At 33.9% G+C, this 20124-nt stretch overlaps 1 pseudogene; it reads left to right on the top strand.

Annotated features, from left to right (window-relative positions):
* The window catches only part of LOC131075706 (oligopeptide transporter 7-like), a 32003-nt pseudogene extending 13330 nt beyond the window's left edge, over positions 1-18673 (top strand).
* Positions 18674-20124: the final 1451 nt, after the last annotated feature.

The following is a 20124-nucleotide window of genomic DNA, read 5'->3' on the forward strand; positions in this document are numbered from 1 at the left end:
TCCTTGAAAGGTCTTATACCAGAGGAAGAACAAAGAGTCTCTAGACTCCAAGAACTTGGATCCAGGAACATCGCCAAAATGCAACAGATCATTTGAAAGTATATCAATAGAGAATGGAAAGATGTTATAATCACAGAGTAAAGCCACACATTTTTTAGATTGGAGATATAGTTCTAAGGGAGAATCCAATAAATCAGCAAGACCGAGAAAAGAAGGGTAAATTTGAACCAAATTGGCTAGGACCTTTTGTCATAGTAGCAGCATATTGCTTAGGAGCATACAAGTTATCTACCCCTGAAGGTGATTGGTTTGATGAACCTATCAATCCTGTTCATCTCAATAAGTTCTATGCTTGAGATATAAAGTCTTGGAAAAAATCAATAAAAAGCATATAAAATCCTAAAGAAATCAATAAAAATCAGAAAAGCAGAAAATCCCTAAAAAGTATAAAACGGTGAAAAAAAAATGCAATAAATTTAGATGGTGAAAACCTGGTAGACAGACGCTATCTAAAAAAGGTGAGTTCTTCCATCTATGAGATCGCTTTGCGCACCTATCCACTGCATCATATCCAATCTATCGCTTCATAGCTTATCCATTCCATCTTTCGCATCCATTGCTCTAAACCATTAGCAAAAAATATGTAGCTTACCAACAGTTATCAATCTTTGACATGCTTGTCGTACTCACCTTAGATTTTATCATAATCAATCAATCTGCATTTGTATCCCACTATGGTTTGGATCTTGATCAATTCATAGATCCATAATAAAGTTTTGTTTACGCTGGGGGTAAAATCCCAATTCCTTTTGCTAAGGTGATCTTTTGAATCTTTGAAAATCCAAAACATTCAGAAAATTTAGAAAAACCAAAAACATCTAGGATTTTAAAGTAGATACCGAGCAACAAAACAGCGAAAATCAAGGCATCTTATGACAACTGAATCGTGAAACTCAGAAAATGAAGAATTGACAAGTAAGTAATAAAGGATTATTAAAGATAATTCATCAAGATGATTATATCAGTAAATGACCATTAGAACATGTGAATGACATGTGAGATTCAGTGTTTATATTTTGATTTTATTGCTAATCATGTACTCTATGCGACTCAAGGATGTCCATGACTAGAGAAGCTATGATGGGGAATGATTATATTCTTTGATTGTTGTTTGTGGTTTATCTCTTATTAAGGTATGTACTTGCCTAAGGATATGATCGACAAAAGATCAAGGAGGATGTTCTGAGTCATGCATGAAAGGAGATAGTCCTTGTTTGTTCTGCAAGCAATACTCAGGTCAACTTGATTCATTATAGCAAGTTGCTTGTATTAACTTGATATATCAAAATCCATGTAAGAAATACTCAGGTCATTTTGGATCATTATGTCAAGTTGCTTGTATTTTCTTACAACATTTTAAAGCTCAATGATGAAATCAAGCACTGTTACAAGACAAGCATATGAAGAATGGTAGTATCATTTTAGTTAGATCATTTTAAATTACCTCATTATTCATTTGCATTATAAGCATTCAATGTCAGTTGCATTATAAGCATTTCATTTCACTCACAAATCAATGGTCATGAATAAAGATTGAGTATACATGGACAAACAAAAACAATTTGCATTTGATCATTGTAGGTGCATTCATTTTTAGAATCATTTTAATCATCCTCCATTTCATTTAGTTGCATTTTAATCATTTCATAAGTTTGCATTCAATTAAGTGCATTTCATTAATCATGTAGTGTATCATCATTATTATTTGCATTATCATTAAAGGTTCATTAAAAGATCTTTTAGTTACATCTTTGCACTTAGATTCATAATCATTATGTATTAAATATAAAAAATCAAAAACATTTGAATAACATATTATATAATCATTCATTTTGCATTCCCATATAGATCATTGCATTTGCATTATTTAAGTTAGTAATCATTTTCAGTTGCATCCAAGGTCATCAAAATCAAAAATCAAAAAAACATTTATCATTGCATCATCATATAAAGCATCATCATAATGAAGAGAAAAGATCATAACATCATCCATATAATCAATGCATAATAAAGATCATCATCATATAGAGTCCATGTCTACATATTGTTGGGTATATGAAGCCAAACGATCATATGACTGTTTGTCTTCCCCAGATTCTTCATTTTATATTTGATATGTTTTTATAAATGGTTGTGTGCAGCCCATACATTATGTACTATGTATTGATATTGTCCAAGTATTCAATGATATCAGATCAAAAGTACAAGTGCCTCATCAGTACAAAGTCAAGTCACGATTGTCCAATACCACTACCACCTGACTCTGTCCATCTCTGTGGATGTAGGCCAGAAGATCCTCCAGATGCCTATCTCCCACGATCACCACTCCTCTGAGGAGGTCCCATGACTCCACCACTGCTAGTATCCATCCTCACAATGGTATGATAACTATCTGCTCTCTGGCTCTCTATGACTAAATCCTCATATAGTCGTCACCAATGGGAAGTCTCCTTCCCAGCCTGAACTAGTGCTCTAATAGTATCAACTAAGAGAGTGCCCGATCCAACTTGCTAAATGTGATCAAGGAGGCCTTGAGTATCCTTTTGTCTCCTAACAGCTTTGTCTCTCTCTGTCATGACTGTCTATACTTGGGCTCTAAGTAGATCTACCTGTTCTCTGAGACTATCCATGGTCTCCTACTCTGGCACATCCTAATGTGGCACATGAACCCCAATACCATCATCTCCACCTGCTGGAATCAGTCCGAGTAGCTCTCAGAACCCGTCGTCTAATGAGTGGAACATGATCCTTTGGAGCCTCATCCTCTCCACCATGAGCTACAATAACCCCTAGGGTCTGGCTGAATCTAACCAAAATCAATGCCTCTCGCAACCTCCATCCAGTCCAATCATCCTACCTCCTCCTATAAAGGGAAACCCTCTCCGTGATCTCATCCCTACCTTGTTGGAATCCCTCCCAATCCATCCAACCTTTCTCCCACCCATAGGAAACAGTCTCCCAATCCTACCAACTAGTCTAAACGGTCCTCCACGAACTCTCAATCGACCTCCTCTCTGTCCGAGTCTCCTACCGCCACCACCTCCATCTCCACCCTCATCTCCATCCCCTCCAGCCACCTGAGCAGCTCTAAGCTCTCATTGTTGTCTCTGTCTCCTAATAAATGGATCATCTAAATTCTCATCCTCATCTCCTGAGATGGGAGGAGGATTTGTTGGATCGGTAATACGAGGAAACGAATGTGCTAGTATGTACTGAGCATAATCTGTAGTAACCCCAAGATTTATAATGTGCAATCTCATATCATAAGCTACCCTAGGAGTAGCCAGAAACTCTGTACATGCTATCTCAAATGACAAAGAAGGTCCCCAATCTTGCCTATCTCTATACCGTCATGCATATATCATGACACCAGTAGGCATCAGTTGAATGATACCAAACTGTCTCAGAATGCGACTAATCAACTATCTCTCAACAATGTATGGAGTCTAACCAATGAGATATCTACTATGCATAAAAAATGGTAATGTTTGTGCATCATCCATCCATGGCTCACAATCGATATAAGGTCTCCAAATAACACTATCTAGTGAATCAAGAACCCAACACCAATACTCCATCTTACCCAACTTATGTTGAGTAAGGATACTTGCATACAAATAAAAATATGGCTGCCTCTCACCACGAACTCTATGATGAATAGGCCAAGTAATAGCAATGTGCTCCCAACACCAGATCTGTAGAAGTGTGCATCCTGTCGAAAAACTAGCACTCTCATCGAAAACAACCTAATGAAGATCATGATACAAATGAGTAAGCATACAAACACCCCACACATATCGAGTCTGACATTACATCATGCTCTGAAGAATCTCGCCCCACCCAACAGCAAAATCTTGAGATCTCCTATCTAGACAGATGAATCCCCCAATCAAACCTACAAGAATCACAGGGAGAGTCGTAATACATAATCATATCCTCCCATCGGATCTCTCCTCTCGACATGCTCTCATCACCAAAAATGGCTCTGCACGCCTCTATCCCTCCATGATCCTGAAAATCATACTGAACTAACTCACCAGTCACTGGGATGTGGAGAATCCTATAGACATCCTCAAGCATCACACTAATCTCACCCATGGGCAAGTGGAAAGTGTTATGCTTGCTATGCCATCTCTCAGCTAACGTTGTCAACAATCCCCTATTAGGGGTAATATTAGGCATGTATAAAAAATGACGTAATCCACAGGCATCTATATGTCTCACCTCTGCCTGTGTAAGCTCTAGCACTAAGTGCCGCATCACCGGGAATTTCTCCCGACACTGGAGAACATCAAGTTTCTCCTATTTACCAAGAGAATTCGATCATCAATCATCTATCTATCATATCAAAGAGATCACTAATCTCTCACATCAACAATTGGTAAATCTTTTCACATGAAACAAATCAGGTTATCAAATCAATCTAAACCTATCAATCATGGTTTTCTATCAATCACTGAGCTCAATCAAACTCTAATATGCTCTTCATCAGAAACTAAATCGATTTCTTAGAGATAATCTATCCAATCAAATCAAATCAATCAATCATTTATCCTATCAATCGACATTATCAAATCAACCAATCAAGTACCTATTCATCACAATTGCGCATCAAAATGCCTAAATCTAATCATCAAGGTGAATTTTTACTATGAAATACATCAAACACATTCATCAGAAACACAAGCGCTAATATTTTTAACAAAAGCACTATTTTATTGAACACAAGCGCTAAACCACACATATGTGTGAACCTTTTTAACAAAATCGCTAAACCTTCGAGCATATGCGTGAAACAATCAAAAGCATTGTCTTAAGCATCAAACGTGCAAACGCTAAAAGCAAATGCGCTGACCAAGCAAAAGCACTAACTTTACATGCAAAAGCGCTAACAAAATGAGCACATGCACTAAAATTATCAACTGTGCTAACTTTACATGCAAAAGCGCTAACAAAGAAAACAAAAATGCTAAACATAATTGTCAAAAATCGAAAAAAATCAAAATAACCAAAAACGCGCTAAACAAATATGAAAAATCATACGACAAGTTGTGAAAATTTTGGGATAAGATACATACCTGATACCCATACTCAAGAGGTCATTGATATTGTCGAACGCGCTTAAATCGATGGTTCTCCAATAGGATCACCATTTTGCCACCTCACCAAGACAATTTCTTCACAAAGCTGACAAGGATGCAAATGAAATGAAAATTAACTTTGGTTAATTTTATATTTACTATTCAGAAGGGTAATTAATGTTTTTCAATGGGGAAATTTTATTTATTTTTCATTAATAAATTTAATTGACGGATCTTTTCAATTATTGTGAGATCAATTGCTTATCTAAATTTTTCAACAAATTCACGATCAATCTCCTGAGGGGGCACACAATCAGGATTTTCAATCTCCATCGGGCACACTATCGAGACTTGAATTTAATCTTTGAAACAATGTTGTCAAGACATCATTTCAAAGAGGGGCAAAATGTATGCACACAAAAATTGGCTATGAGCAATTAAATATATATTTATATTTATTTAATATTTATTCTTCTATTAAATAGTTAATTTGAAAAGATTAATTTATTTAATTCATTTCATGTCTTTCTATTAATTAATTTAATTGAAATATTTTATTAATTCATTCATTTATCCTATTCCTCTAATTAATTAAATATCTAAATATTTAATTATTTCCTCCAATCATTCGAATATCTAATATTTAATGATTATTCTTCTATCCTATAGTCTCAAATATTAAATAATTCTAAATTATTTAAATCCCTTTTTCCAACTCACCTTCCATCTCCACTTCATCTTCCTTTTGCCAACTCATCAATTTCATGTGGCTAAAGATATTAATATTTCTTAAATATTAATTCATCATTTATCTCCAACCTCCAAATTCAATGAAATATTATGTATGTACAAATATTTCATAACCTTCTTCTACATTCCCTCCAACATCCCTACATCTTAGGAAGGACTTGAGTCCACTTGTCCTCTCATGCCTAAATCTTCTCCAACTATTCCTAGATTCCCTCAGTCAGCAACCCAATCAAGGTGAGATGAGTGACACTTGTCTTCTTCTTCCCCCTTTCTCTCAACCTTCACCTTTGCTCACAGTCATCCAAATCTGTAGATCCGATCATGACCGTTGATCTGGGCCACATCATCTTATCCTCTCAAAGTCTATAAAATCAAGAGTTTGAGTTGAGAAAGAGTTAGTCTTCAAGTTAGTCTTCAAGTGAGTTTTTAAGCTAATCATTTGTGAAAACTTATGTATCCGTGAGTTTTAATCTTGAAGCAAATACCATAATCATTTAGCTTTAAATCGTTTAGTATTGCATATCATAGTATCAGTTATCAGTCCATTCTTCATATGCCATCTTGGAAGCTATCAGTGCTTGTCTGAGAGCACACCATCAGCAACCAGGAACAATGGAGTTAGGACACAATGAGACATAAATCATGAAAGTAATAATAATATTTTTATTTTATATGTATTTCATGTAGTTTCATTGGTTGAGTTTGGATTTCCTGTAGCAATTTCCTTTGTATTTTGTGAAACTAACATGTTGCAGGTAGTATTTTGATGATGAAATTAAAGTCGACACACTTTGTAATTTAAGATTGATAATGATAACATTCTGATTGTTGAAGTTTTGTTGATGATATTATTTTTGGTGGAAATGAGAGCCTATGTAAAAAGTTTGTTGATGAGATGCAGAATAAGTTTGAGATGTCTATGATTGGATAGATGAAATTCTTTTTGGGTTTGCAAATTACTCTGTTAGATAAAGGCACTTTTGTATCTCAGTCCGAGTATGTAAAAGAGTTGTTGAAGAAGTTTGGTTTGGAAGATTCAAAACCGGTTGGTACTCCTATGGTGACCGGATGTAAGTTGACTAAAGATAATGATTTCCAAAGCAAATTAGACTAGATACAAATCTATGATTGGTGGATTGCTCTATTTGACTCAGACCAGACTTGATATTATGAATGTCGTTTGTCTTGTTGCTATATTTCAAGTTGATCCTAAATAATCCCATGTTGTAGTTGTCAAAAGAATTTTCCGATATTTGAAAAGAATAGTTGATTATGTTCAATGATATCCTAAAGATGATGATTTTACTTTGAGTACTTTTACTGATGTTGATTGGGAAGGAGATGTGGATGACAGAAAGAGTACTAGTGGTGGTGCATTTTTCTTGGGAAAAAGATTGGTTTCATGGATGAGCAAAAAATAGAATTCTATTTCTCTATCTACTGCAGAGGAAGAGTATATTGTTGCTACAAATAATTATACTCAAGTGTTATGGATGAAGTAAATGTTGAAAGATATTAGAGTTGTGAATGATGAGCCTATTTCTATCTACTGTGACAATTCAAGTGCAATTAACATTTCTGAGAATCCGGTGTTGCATTCAAAGACTAAACATGTATCCATCAAGTTTCACTTTTTGAGAGAAAAGGTAAATGAGAATGAGGTTAGATTGGAGTATGTGTCTACTAAGGAACATATTGCAGACATCTTCATGAATCCTTTGCCTAAGGATAATTTTGAGTATCTCAGAGGGAAGTTAGGGGTGTTTTCCCCTCCTGATCAGCACTAAGATGCATTTGGTATGCACCAGTTCGGTGCATTTCATAGTCATATCTTGTGATCCGAATTGATGGTTGGTGGCTGCTACTCAAGGGGAGTAGTCAATTTTGTGAGTTAGATGTTCAAATTCAGTTTTGAAAGTATTTTTTATGGTTTGATTGAAAATATGTGCCTTTAGCATTGATGTCACATGGGGCGAGAGAGTCATGTCAAAAACTATGAAGAGATTTGGGGGAGAGAGTCATGTGAGATATTGATTCTTTTTCTTTGTCATTGATTGTTTTTCACATCATATATTGCCATCAATGCCAAAGGGGGAGATTGTTGGAAGAATGTTGCAAATATGTGCTTGAGAGATATTTGAGAGATGTGTTTTCATTGATGTTAATATATTTCTCTATTTGAGATAGTGATGCAGTGAAGTTCAATGAGTTAGTTTGTCCAGCATGATGAAGATAAGAGTTTACATATTACATGGTTTTTAAAGGGATGTCTATAGATATTTTGTTCAAGTTTTAGAGGTCCGCATGAAGATTTGATTGAGTTATGGGTATTTGTGTTATGTTGGTTTTTCTATTGTTCAGTGGTGTCAAAGTGACAGTATTTTGATCTGCATTACTCCGCATTGTAATATCTTGTTCTGTGGATTTTGAGGTATGCTTGGGACGTTGGTGTGTGTCCTCAATTCAAGTGGTTCATGGTTTGGAGGTCCGCAAGTGATTTTTCAAGGTTGACAATCATTGCAGTTAGTGTTCTTGAGGTCTTGCATGAAGATAATGGTGATTCTAGTAATTCATGTTGGTGCAGATGTTGCTATGGTAATTCATGATGCTTGTGGATGTTTCCAGATCATGTGCCTTTTATGTTAGTGGTCTGCATTGATCGTTGAGCTGGTAATTGATGATTTTCTTTGGTATATTGGTGTTGTTCATGTTCTTGATTGACCGAATGCTTGTAGCGTGTTGCAAATGTTCAAGGCATAATTATTGGAGGTGTTTCATGTTCGAGGTGATGATTTGGGGCCATGTTATGTCTTCGTTGGCATTTCTTTGATCTGCATGTGATAATTTGTATTTGAGAAACATCTATGTCATTATAATTATTTTATGTGTGTTGAGTCGACCTTGTTGGTCTTTCTAAGGCTGATGTCATGTATAAATAAATGTAATAATCTTGTGTGAGGTAGGAAGAGTGGATGAGTGTGATTATGTGAGAGAATAATGTATTGATCTTTCAGAAGTAGAGAAGAAGTGTGAAAAAGAAAATGAAAGTTGTTATGTGCTTAACCGGAACTGTAACCAGGCATTAAGGATGTTATTTCTCAGTTCTTGATTTTTGGAATTAATATGTGATTGTTTATAAGGCAGTGAGCCTTTCCTAGGTTGTAGCCCTTCTTATTTTGAGCAGTGAGCTCTAGGCAATGTGCCTGAATGCAAGTGCATTCCCCATAGTAATACTTCTAATATAGTATATCTTTTGTGGGCTCACTCCCGCCGTGGTCTTTTCCCTAACAAGGTTTCCACAAAAAAAATCTTGGTGTTATGTGTGTTTATGATGTGTTTCTGATTTATGCTTTCATGTTTAATTATCAAATTTGACAACAAGTTCAAGTTGTGTAGGTTTTTGTGACAACTGATTCACTCCCCTCCCAGTTGTATGCCCTATTTCATCAATTGGCATCAATGATATTTCCATCACTATGAAGCCTCTAACTTCCCTCAAAGGGATACATAGGTAGGGTCATTGGGAATGAACCCTCGAGGCTTATGAATCCTAACCTCAAGAGCTTACCACCTTTGAGTGCAAGCTTGATGTAGGTTTGTCACCAATATGGTGATCGAAGAATTTATGAACATGATAATTCTAAGATACAACAAGAAGCCTTGTTGATTAAGTTGGTACTTGTGAAATTAAAATAAAAAAATTTGTAGCAACCAAAAGACGGTTATTACAAAAATTCAAAAATTATAATCAAAATAATAATAATCTACTGATCAACCATCAAAATTAATTATCTTTTACGTCCTCTTAATTTTTGTTTTACATAATCTTTAACTATTTATTATTCTAATATTTAAAAAATAATAATAATTCATTTAAAAAGCCAAAAAGGTCATTATTATAGGTTATCAACAATACAAAGAAATAAAGTAACAATCCATCACTTTTTAGATTCATTTAATTAATGAAGAAATATTATTTTATTTCTTTGATATATGTTATTCATCAATTTATAAAGACACCATATGTGAACCTATGTGATGTGAAGCCATAGGTTATCAACAATACAAAGAAATAAAGTAACAATCCATCACTTTTTAGATTCATTTAATTAATGAAGAAATATTATTTTATTTCTTTGATATATGTTATTCATCAATTTATAAAGACACCGTATGTGAACCTATGTGATGTGAACTCTAATTTAAAATGTAAATGAAGATGATTTTTATGATGTATATCTCAAAAGAGCGACATTTAGAATTAATCACATCACATGGGTATTGTTGATAACCTCTAATAATGAACTTTTTGACTTTTTAAATGTATTATTATTATTATTATTATTGTTGTTGTTGTTGTTGTTGTTGTTGTTGTTGTTGTTGTTGTTGTTGTTGTTGTTGTTGTTGTTGTTGTTGTTGTTGTTGTTGTTGTTGTTGTTGTTGTTGTTGTTGTTGTTGTTGTTGTTGTTGTTGTTGTTGTTGTTGTTGTTGTTGTTGTTGTTGTTGTTGTTGTTGTTGTTGTTATTATGAATGCAGGTCTTTATTGAAGTGACTAATCACATAGCAATTAGCTCCATCTCCTTAAGAAAAGTTAAGGAGGTATATTCCTAGCTCACCACTTCAATATATATATTAATTTATTCATGGAAATCATTTCATTTGATTGTAACATCATTTTTAAATATAAATGGAAAATGCTTTGAATTATTGTGCTTATTACTACATTTATATACATGAGAATTTGCCCAATGTGATGGTTGAGCATGGGAGCCACACAACCATAATGATGTCAATATGATTAAGAATATGAAAATACATTATTCTAATGTTGAATACCAATAATCTCATATTGTCTTTAAATATGATTTGTGTGAGGTCTAGGATGAATAATTATCATAAATTTAATGTAAAATATGTTATGTTCATTATAATTTATTTATAATAAATAATTAAATAAAAGAAATTAATGATTTAACGATCCAAACTAATATTGTTTCTTAAATTTAAATATAAGAATAAATTAAGTTTAATATTTAGTTTGAAATTTAGTTTGAAATTTGATGATGGAAAGATATTATGATAGATATCAAAAATTGATTTATTAAGGTGTTAGATTTTTAATACTTGTTAAGATGAAGATTTTAGAGCATGTAAATGGATATTTTTTCACTCGTGTTTAGCTACATGAGTATGGTTTTGATCTTTGTGAGTGGAGAGTTGAAACTTTGCATAGATGTAAACTATACCTCATGGATCTAATCTAGTGGACAATTAGATATTGAAATGTGCTTCACCATACTTTTAATGATCTCTAAACTAGAGTGGATATTCCATACACATAGCCATCAACATTCAAATTTCAACAAGAAGCACTCAACCCATTTGTAACATATATTTAACAAGAGAATAACTTAAGAGTAATACTCAAAGGCTAGTTAAGATGGTCTACTCTCAACTCATTTTCCCTACTTCTAGGTGTAACTCCTTCATAAATAGAGTGTAACTCTCAAGTAACTAGTTTGACTCCTAAGACCGAGTGGGATCAAATTATCTCAAAAGTGTTCATGTAGGTGTAGGAATTATCACTTTCTCATATCTTAGACAAACTATAAATAGTTAGTCAAAGATGTGAGTTTGAACCATGATATAGAGAATGCCAACTATTAAAATCATAGAATCCCTAGATTACATCCAAGGGGGAGCACCCTTTTTCATTTGGGCACATTGTTTACAATATTATAAACATAAAAAATTACAACTAGACCTAGGACTTGTAAGGTGTACAACAATAACTCGTCCCCTAGTCCTAACATTTCTTGTACATGCAGGACGAATGCTTTGATTCTAACATTGTCCAATATAACTAACTTGAGAGATATTTGACACATTTTCTCATCACCCTAGGTACCTAACATGATCCTTTTCAATTAGCCTTTTATGCCAAATCCCATGTCAAAATTGTTGAGTTGTGACACGACTTTAAGGATTAAATGTTGTAAGCCATAACTTATTTGATCATCTAGAATTCATTATCCATCTCTTACCCAAGCTTGCCAATATATCTTTATCCAATTGATTTACTCTTAGAATTGTGTTTGTTCATTCCATAACATGACACTACATCAACACATTCTACTTGTAGATCCCCTTTTAAAAGCAAACATGGAAACTCTAGTTTCACACTATATCATTATATCACCTATTTTTAAATTATTGTGATTTCTATGTTACTCCCTACAATGTGAAAAATTAAGTACCCTTATAATTGTGTATTACATTTTAGACCCATTTTGGTGTCTATCCTCCTTAGCATGTTTTTAGACTCATTTGGCCATTGCCTTAGCATTTTTCTACCCATGGTGCCAAGGTCAAACCTCTCATGGTCTCCTTTGTGTAAAATAATGATATAGCCATGTTAATCTTATCATTTCCTAAAGTTTGAACTTTTCAAGTAATGAAACTATCTAAACACTAGTATGATATGCCAATGCCCACATAACATGCTAGAATCTCATTATAGTTTATCTTTTAATGCTACATGTAGTACCTACCCAATTCATTAGAAGTCACTCAACAACAAATCAAATTAACTCTCTAGACCTAGATTTTTCCCATATTTCCCTCATATTCTCTCATTCTGGCATTCAATATATCAATCTTTCATATACTCTCAATCTCTTACCAATAATGTTTTAACAATATTTCATTACTCTTTGGCATTGCAACTCCTCATAAGAACAATTTAGCATTATAAAGCACTCCTTTGAAGGTTATTGAACCATTCTACAACAATCTTGTCTCTCGTGGCTACTCTACGAATTTAAGGTGTCATTGTTCTTGCTATTTTTCTCTTGCATTCTCATTTTTATTCTTATTGTGGTAAAATCTTTAGTTTTTTTATTTAAAAGGCTCATCCCCTTGAAAGCAAGGTCACAAGTTCCAATCTTACAAGAGGTTAGGATATTTATGTTTCATATTGCAATACAAGTAGGTGCCTCGTCCAACACCAATGAAAGCATGAGGCTATCTCATATGCTACAAGTAGCGGGATAAGTAAAGTTGTGAAGCATCATGATTATAAAAAGATTATATTCCATTCCATTAATTTCTTTTGTTTAAATATAATCATCAAAATATTAAAATAATTATCACTCATTAATTAAATAAATGTCTAATTGAAAATTTGGTTGCTTCGACAATTTCTTACTTAATGCAATCATAAGACAACAAAATCTTCCACTCTAATATTTAAACCTCTATTATAGAAAACCAAATTGACCAAAATAGGATACAACCTCTAATAGTTGTCCCATTCTCTTGTCTTTAATATACCATAAAGTCTATAAATATACCATATATAATATGGTATTAAATAGAATACAACCTCTAATGGCTGTCCCGTTCCATTGTTTTCTTTAATATTCCATGAAATCTATGAATATACCATTTGTAATATTATATTTCAAAAATGATCATTGTTTTGTTTGTAGAATCTTGTTTTGATCCACAACCATGAATTTATACTGTGCACACGCAGAATGGGAATGCCCGTAATTCTTTGGGACAATTGCAAATATCGCCAACTCTTTGTAAGGCACGTAAACCATCAATATTAAATAAGGATATCTCCCTTTAGAAGGGGCATGAAGTAGTTTCCATTTCTATGTCATAACCATTGTTCTCCAACTTGTAAGTGTATATTTTGGTCAGAAATAATTAAGTTTACTATAGGTTGTATTATCAACTTCACAGGTTCAGCAGTTATTAATCATCGCTGTTTACAGTCTGTTGAAGGAATGACCTTTCTTGTAATTATGCTTATTGTTTACTTTTCCTGAACTATTTCAGAAATCTATTAGGTTTATATTCCTTCACTTATTTATAGAAAAAAAAGTTAGGAATGACTATCCAGTTTCTAGAATATACTAATACATCATGATGTATTGATGCATTCTAACGACTGAATAGCCATTTCCGTAAGAGGTACCAATCTAATTGGCTTGTTGGTGTCCCTTAGACACTTGTAATGGAATAGATTATGTCCATTTATGTATTTGACTGATCCCATCTTCAAACCCAATATGGTTGGAACTTCATTCTTCACTTTATGTTATCAAGGTATTTTTATGTTAAGATTGCTGCTGCACATGGTTACTGAACATCCTGTTTATATGACAGAACTTGCTGTAGGCTGAAGATTCAGAAGTTTTTTTCCACACTTCACTTTATGGTAGTGACTTGGGAATTTTCCTGAGGGAAAAAGAATCAGAACATTTTTGGGGGGGGTTAGTTGGTTTTTGGTCCTCTTCGATGGAAATCGATTTGCCTGATTTAGAGATAATCGAAACAGGTAATTTCTCTTGTTTCTTGGTGTTTTCTGTTCTAGTTTGTGCTAAGTGTATTGTTCTCGCTCTTTGTATAGACTTGATCCTTTCAATTCAGAATTCTAATAAAAAACGGTTATCATATTAAAAAAAATCAAATATCTCACAAACATATATAAATCTTTCTGGAAGTTCACTGTATCTAATATTTACTGTCTCAGCTAAAGGCCATTTTTTTAGAGAGCCAAAAAAAGTGTTTTTGTATTTATTGATTAAACTTCAACAAAACTATATGCTGCACAAATATATGGATATTTTAAGATTGTTTCCTCAAATCTTTGTTAAATCATGCTGCTAGTGATGTCAGGATCACTGTCTCCATAAGAACATACTGACACATAATGTAGGAAGATGGAAAAGGCTATATGTAGGAAGATGGAAAAGGCTATGCAGTTATTAAAATGTATCATGGGGATGTTGCATAATTGAATTTTAGATTTCATCATTATCTATCTTTTTATCAATTATCAATGAAAAGTCAAAATTTCAATTATATAACATTTTGATGACTAGATAACTGTTTGCAGAATAATAGCAACAGATACTTGAAAACTTCTATTTTCAGTTTCAGGAAAGGATCGATCTTTGAAGACAGATGAGTTACGAGATGAAGTTGAGGACCAATCTCCAATAGAAGAAGTGGCCCTCACTGTGCCCACAACTGATGATCCAGATCTACCAGTCCTAACATTTCGCATGTGGGTACTGGGGACTGGGGATTGCTTCCTGTGTGTTGTTAGCATTTCTGAATCAGTTCTTCTTCTACAGAGAACATCCTCTAACGGTAACAGCGATCACTGCTCAGATTGCAGTCCTACCCATGGGTCAATTTATGGCTGCCACCCTGCCTACGAAAAAAATTCGGTTCCCAGGAACGAAATGGCATTTCACCCTTAATCCAGGAAAGTTTAACATGAAAGAGCATGCACTTATAACAATACTGGCCTCAGCAGGAAGTGGAGGGGTGTACGCAGTCCATATTGTGACTATCATGAAATCCCAGCATTTCTACAACATAAAAATGCATCCTTTAGCAGGTTGGCTGCTGTCAGTGACTACACAGGTAAGATTTCACCTGCTTTCCATTTGATACAAGACATGTTCGCTAGTTAAGAAGAATTCAAAGACAAATTATATCTGTTTAGAGCTTCTTGTGGTGTTTGATTTTGAAAATTATGTAAATAGATTAAATGATTGGAAAGCATGGAATTCTGGAATCTGGAAAACTTTTCGTTAATTTATGTATTCATCTCAGTACATTACATTGTGTGAGTTTGAGTGAGAGATTGATGCTGAAATTTTGGGTAATTTTTTTAGATTTAAAATGTTAGGATAGGTTAATTTATATTCTTATTTTTTTTTAAATAAATGAATATCCTAATTAAATTCATTAAGGATCGTGTAGGATCTGTTGGACTAGAATCCAAACAAAAAATAAATAAAGAGATAATAGTTCTGATATCAATTTGTCGGAAATAAGAAAAACAAAACGCAGAGACTGTACTTTGATACAAAACAAGATACAAAGAAGCCTTTGAACAAGGAAAATCATAACGTTGCATGTTTATCTATGAAAAAATAGAATGCACTTTCATGTTATGCTTAATGTGACAGCATTTTGAGTTGTCCTTTCTTATATAAGAAGGTTCTTTGAACAAGTAAAAACATAATTGGGTTGTTCAGTATTTCACACATGACACAAACTCATTGACATTCATTTCATTATAGGAAGAAAGTCTTATGCGTCATACACCTGATAAACATGTTATTGTTTATGCAGATGCTTGGCTTTGGATGGGCTGGGCTTTTCAGAAGATTATTGGTAGAATCAGCTTACATGTGGTGGCCACAAAACCTCGTGCAAGTCTCCATTTTCAGGCAAGTTACAAATATACTTGTTGTTTGTTATGCTAAATATCATTTACAATTATGGCAATTTTACAGCATAGTTCCAAAATAATAGATTCGTTATATGCAACAGAATAGGGATTTAATTGTATGGTCTGAGTTCATTTTAATATTTGATAATTATTCATGGTTTTGAATGATTATCATTCATATATAATGATTGTGAAGTAGATTATTTATAATTATAAAAGATAATTTTTTGTGGATTATTATTCCTAAAATACAATTTTTTCACAGATGATATTGATTAAAGCAACTCTCCTTTTTAATGTTATTTCTAGCTTGTGAGTTGCATATTGATTGTAATGTTTACACTCAGGGCACTGCATGAAAAAGAGAAGGGACAAAAGGGTGGCTTGACAAGACTCCAATTTTTCCTGCTAGCTTTAACATGCAGTTTTGCATATTATATAATACCAAATTATTTGTTTGGTTTACTGTCCACTCTGTCAATTGCTTGCCTCATTTGGAAAAGTCAGTGGTAGCTCACCAGATTGGATCAGGGTTGTCTGGGCTTGGCATTGGATCCTTTGGCTTTGATTGGACGGTGATTTCCTCAACATATTTGACAAATCCTCTAGCCACTCCCTGGTTTGCCATAGCCAACACCATGGTGGGTTTCTTCATCATTGTATATGTCATCACTCCAATTACGTACTGGGGAAATGTTTACAGCGCCAAGAAATTTCCCATATACTCATCAAAGCCCTATGACAAAACTGGGAACAGATACGACATAACAAAGGTACTAAAAGATTTTAAATTTGACAGTGATGGTTATAAAGATTATAGCAAACTGCATTTGAGCACTTTCTTTGCCATTACCTATGGTGTGGGCTTTGTAACACTGGCAGCAACACTCTCCCATGTCTTACTTTTCCATGGCAAGTAAGTAGTAGAAAATGATTGAAAATAAATTTTATTTCTTTTCTTGTTTAGATCTAGTAATTATGGCTTTTATGTACTTGAACTATACTGCCTTGGAAGTAATTTTGTTCTTTTAGGTGATTACTCAATATTCACAATTATGGATGTACTCCAGGAATACATTGAGGCAAACAAAGGCCTCCTTGAGCAATGAAAAAGTGGACATCCATACGAGGTTAATGAAGAAAAACTACTGTGCTGTTCCCCAATACTGGTTCCTCATTATATTGCTAATTGTTATAGGGCTAGCAATTTTCACTTGCGAGGGATTTGGAGGACAGCTGCAACTCCCATGGTGGGGAGTCCTCCTTGCTTGTGGCCTTGCTTTTTCATTTACCCTCCCCGTGGGAATCATTCAGGCCACTACTAATTCAGTAAGTAAAAAATAAATTAGCACACAGTGTATGAAGAGCTTAAACAGCCAGCAGGTTGTTAGCTATTTGGTTGTTTCTACAACAAATTGTTTTTTGATGGGTGAACTTTGGGATTTTTAGCTGATTGTTTATTTTTTCTTTGAGGATTATATTTTTGAACCCTAAAAAGAATCTAAAAACCTTGTATGCTAACTTGTGTGAAATGATTCTAGATTGTGTTTACAGTCATTAATTATTTACATTTTGTTTGCAGCAACCTGGGCTGAATATAATAACAGAGTACATAATCGGATACCTCTATCCAGGCAAACCGTTTGCGAATGTAGCATTCAAGACGTATGGATATATCAGCATGACTCAAGCTCTTACATTTCTTCAGGATTTCAAATTGAGGCATTACATGAAAATTCCGCCATGGTCAATGTTCATTGTTCAGGTTTCCACATTAGAATTTCCATGTACAAAATAGATAGCTTAAACAGTTCACAAGTTGTTTACTAGTTTAAGGATATATAAATTGACAATGACCTTAAAAAATAACTTTTAGCTTATGTTTTGGAAGGTTGTAGGAACTGTAGTTGCAGCCACTGTATACTTTGGAACAGCATGGTGGATGATAGAATCTGTGGATGGCTTGTATGATACGAACAAAACAGGCAATCTTTGGACGTGCCCAATAGACAATGTTTTCTACACTGCCTCCATAATATGGGGTGTAATTGGACCAAGAAGAATGTTTGGTAACTTGGGTGTGTATGAAAAGTGCAATTGGTTCTTCCTTATAGGTGCACTTGCACCAGTACCTGTTTGGTATCTTTCCAGAAAGTTCCCCAACGTCAAATGGATTCAACTAATCAACATGCCAGTTCTAATTGGAGCCACTGCAAGTATGCCACCAGCAAATGCAGCCAATTACATCTCGTGGGGCACAGTAGGTTTCATTTTCAACTTCATCATCTTCAGGAGACATAAACAGTGGTGGAGTAGGAATAACTACATTTTGTCAGGGGCACTTGATGCAGGGGTTGCATTCTTGGCTGTTCTAGTTTATTTTGCACTGCAGCTTAATTGAAATCAAAATTTAGATTGGTGGGGAGGAGCCTTAGACGATCTCTGCCCTCTTGCGAATTGCCCAACTGCTCCTGGTGTAAAGGTCGCTTACAATACACAATGTCCAGTTTTTCAATAGTCAGTGTATGCTTGTTTCTTCTGAATAACCAGTACCATACAGTTGTGAGACTTGTCATCCATTTATCTAATTAAAAACCGACCTTTATAAGACTCCTGATAATGATTTGAATTCTTTTGTTCTTTTTCTCCATATTTCATTTACAGTTGATTTATAAATTATAAATTATTATTTTCACTTTTAAAAAAATATAGATGAAAGGAAATAAAGTATAAGTTTCAAGTAATTATGTAATAAATCATTTTTTTTTTAATTGTAAAGTGTATATAGTATCAATATTAATTGTGTGTTTTATTAGATGATAAGAGGGATCAATAAAGTATTTTTTTAATTGGGAAGTTGCAGAAAGGTATTTTATGGTAGACTATCATTTAAAATTATAAATTATAATTAAGTATGTGATTTGTGATTGATATTCATAGATGAATAATTTGTTTTCTATTGTGAATTAAATACTATATAAAATTGATATTTATGGTCACATAAATGAACCTAGCCCATGAAAAATATTTTCGTACTTCTAGATGTTTGGAATTTATGTGCCTCACTTTCTAGCATTATGCTTGTAAATAGGCATGTGAACATCTTTGGAATTTTTTTGAGGATCAATTTTTATGCCAAGCCCTTGGATCTAAATTAACAATTTAGCAACAAAGAATGAAGACACAAGGAACTATACAATTTGCCCTAGTATGTCACTAGATGTAGATGTTGGTATTAATTAATGTACAATGTTAATATAATATTCTCTACGACTTTGGATGATGGATATTCAATGGATGGATTTTAAAGTTTTATTAGAGTTTGTCTTTTTTATACATATACCATAGCACACACATTGACACAATTTACACTCAAGTTGGCAAGTTATGGCTAGTAGGAAGGGAGTTAGCTTAGATCCAAATAAATTTGAACTTAAAAATAGAAGGCCATTTCCATTCCTAGAAATGAAAGTTGTTCATTTCTATGTCCACAGACTTGGCATAAGGAATAGATAAAATAAATTACATTCAATCCTTGGGAATGTGTGCACATAAGACTAGGTTACATTCAAGTTAGTTGCCAACTTCTATGTAAAAACATGACACTTGTGCAATAATCATTGCATTAGGGAAAATTTCAAAATGTTTGTGGTGTCCTTATATTTGGCCTTCATTTTGACTTGCATGTTGTACAGAAGAAAGTGATTACCTATGCATAGACCTAGGTATAGGAAACAACTGCAACAGTTTGGGATGACGGAAAGGCCCCCATGCAAGGTGGATTTGTTTTATAAATACTTTGAAATGGCATACCATGCAGTAAGTCAAGTGCTAGGGTATGAAGGAGGCCCACTTATGCCTGAGGAAATAGTGGCATTAATTTGTGATGCTCAAAGTGCAACTAACTATAAAACGTATGATTATCCACAATTTGTTGCAAATGCAATTCACAATGCATTGCTTGTAATT

This window comes from Cryptomeria japonica, chromosome 3, assembly GCF_030272615.1.
Source record: "Cryptomeria japonica chromosome 3, Sugi_1.0, whole genome shotgun sequence".
Taxonomy (NCBI): domain Eukaryota; kingdom Viridiplantae; phylum Streptophyta; class Pinopsida; order Cupressales; family Cupressaceae; genus Cryptomeria; species Cryptomeria japonica.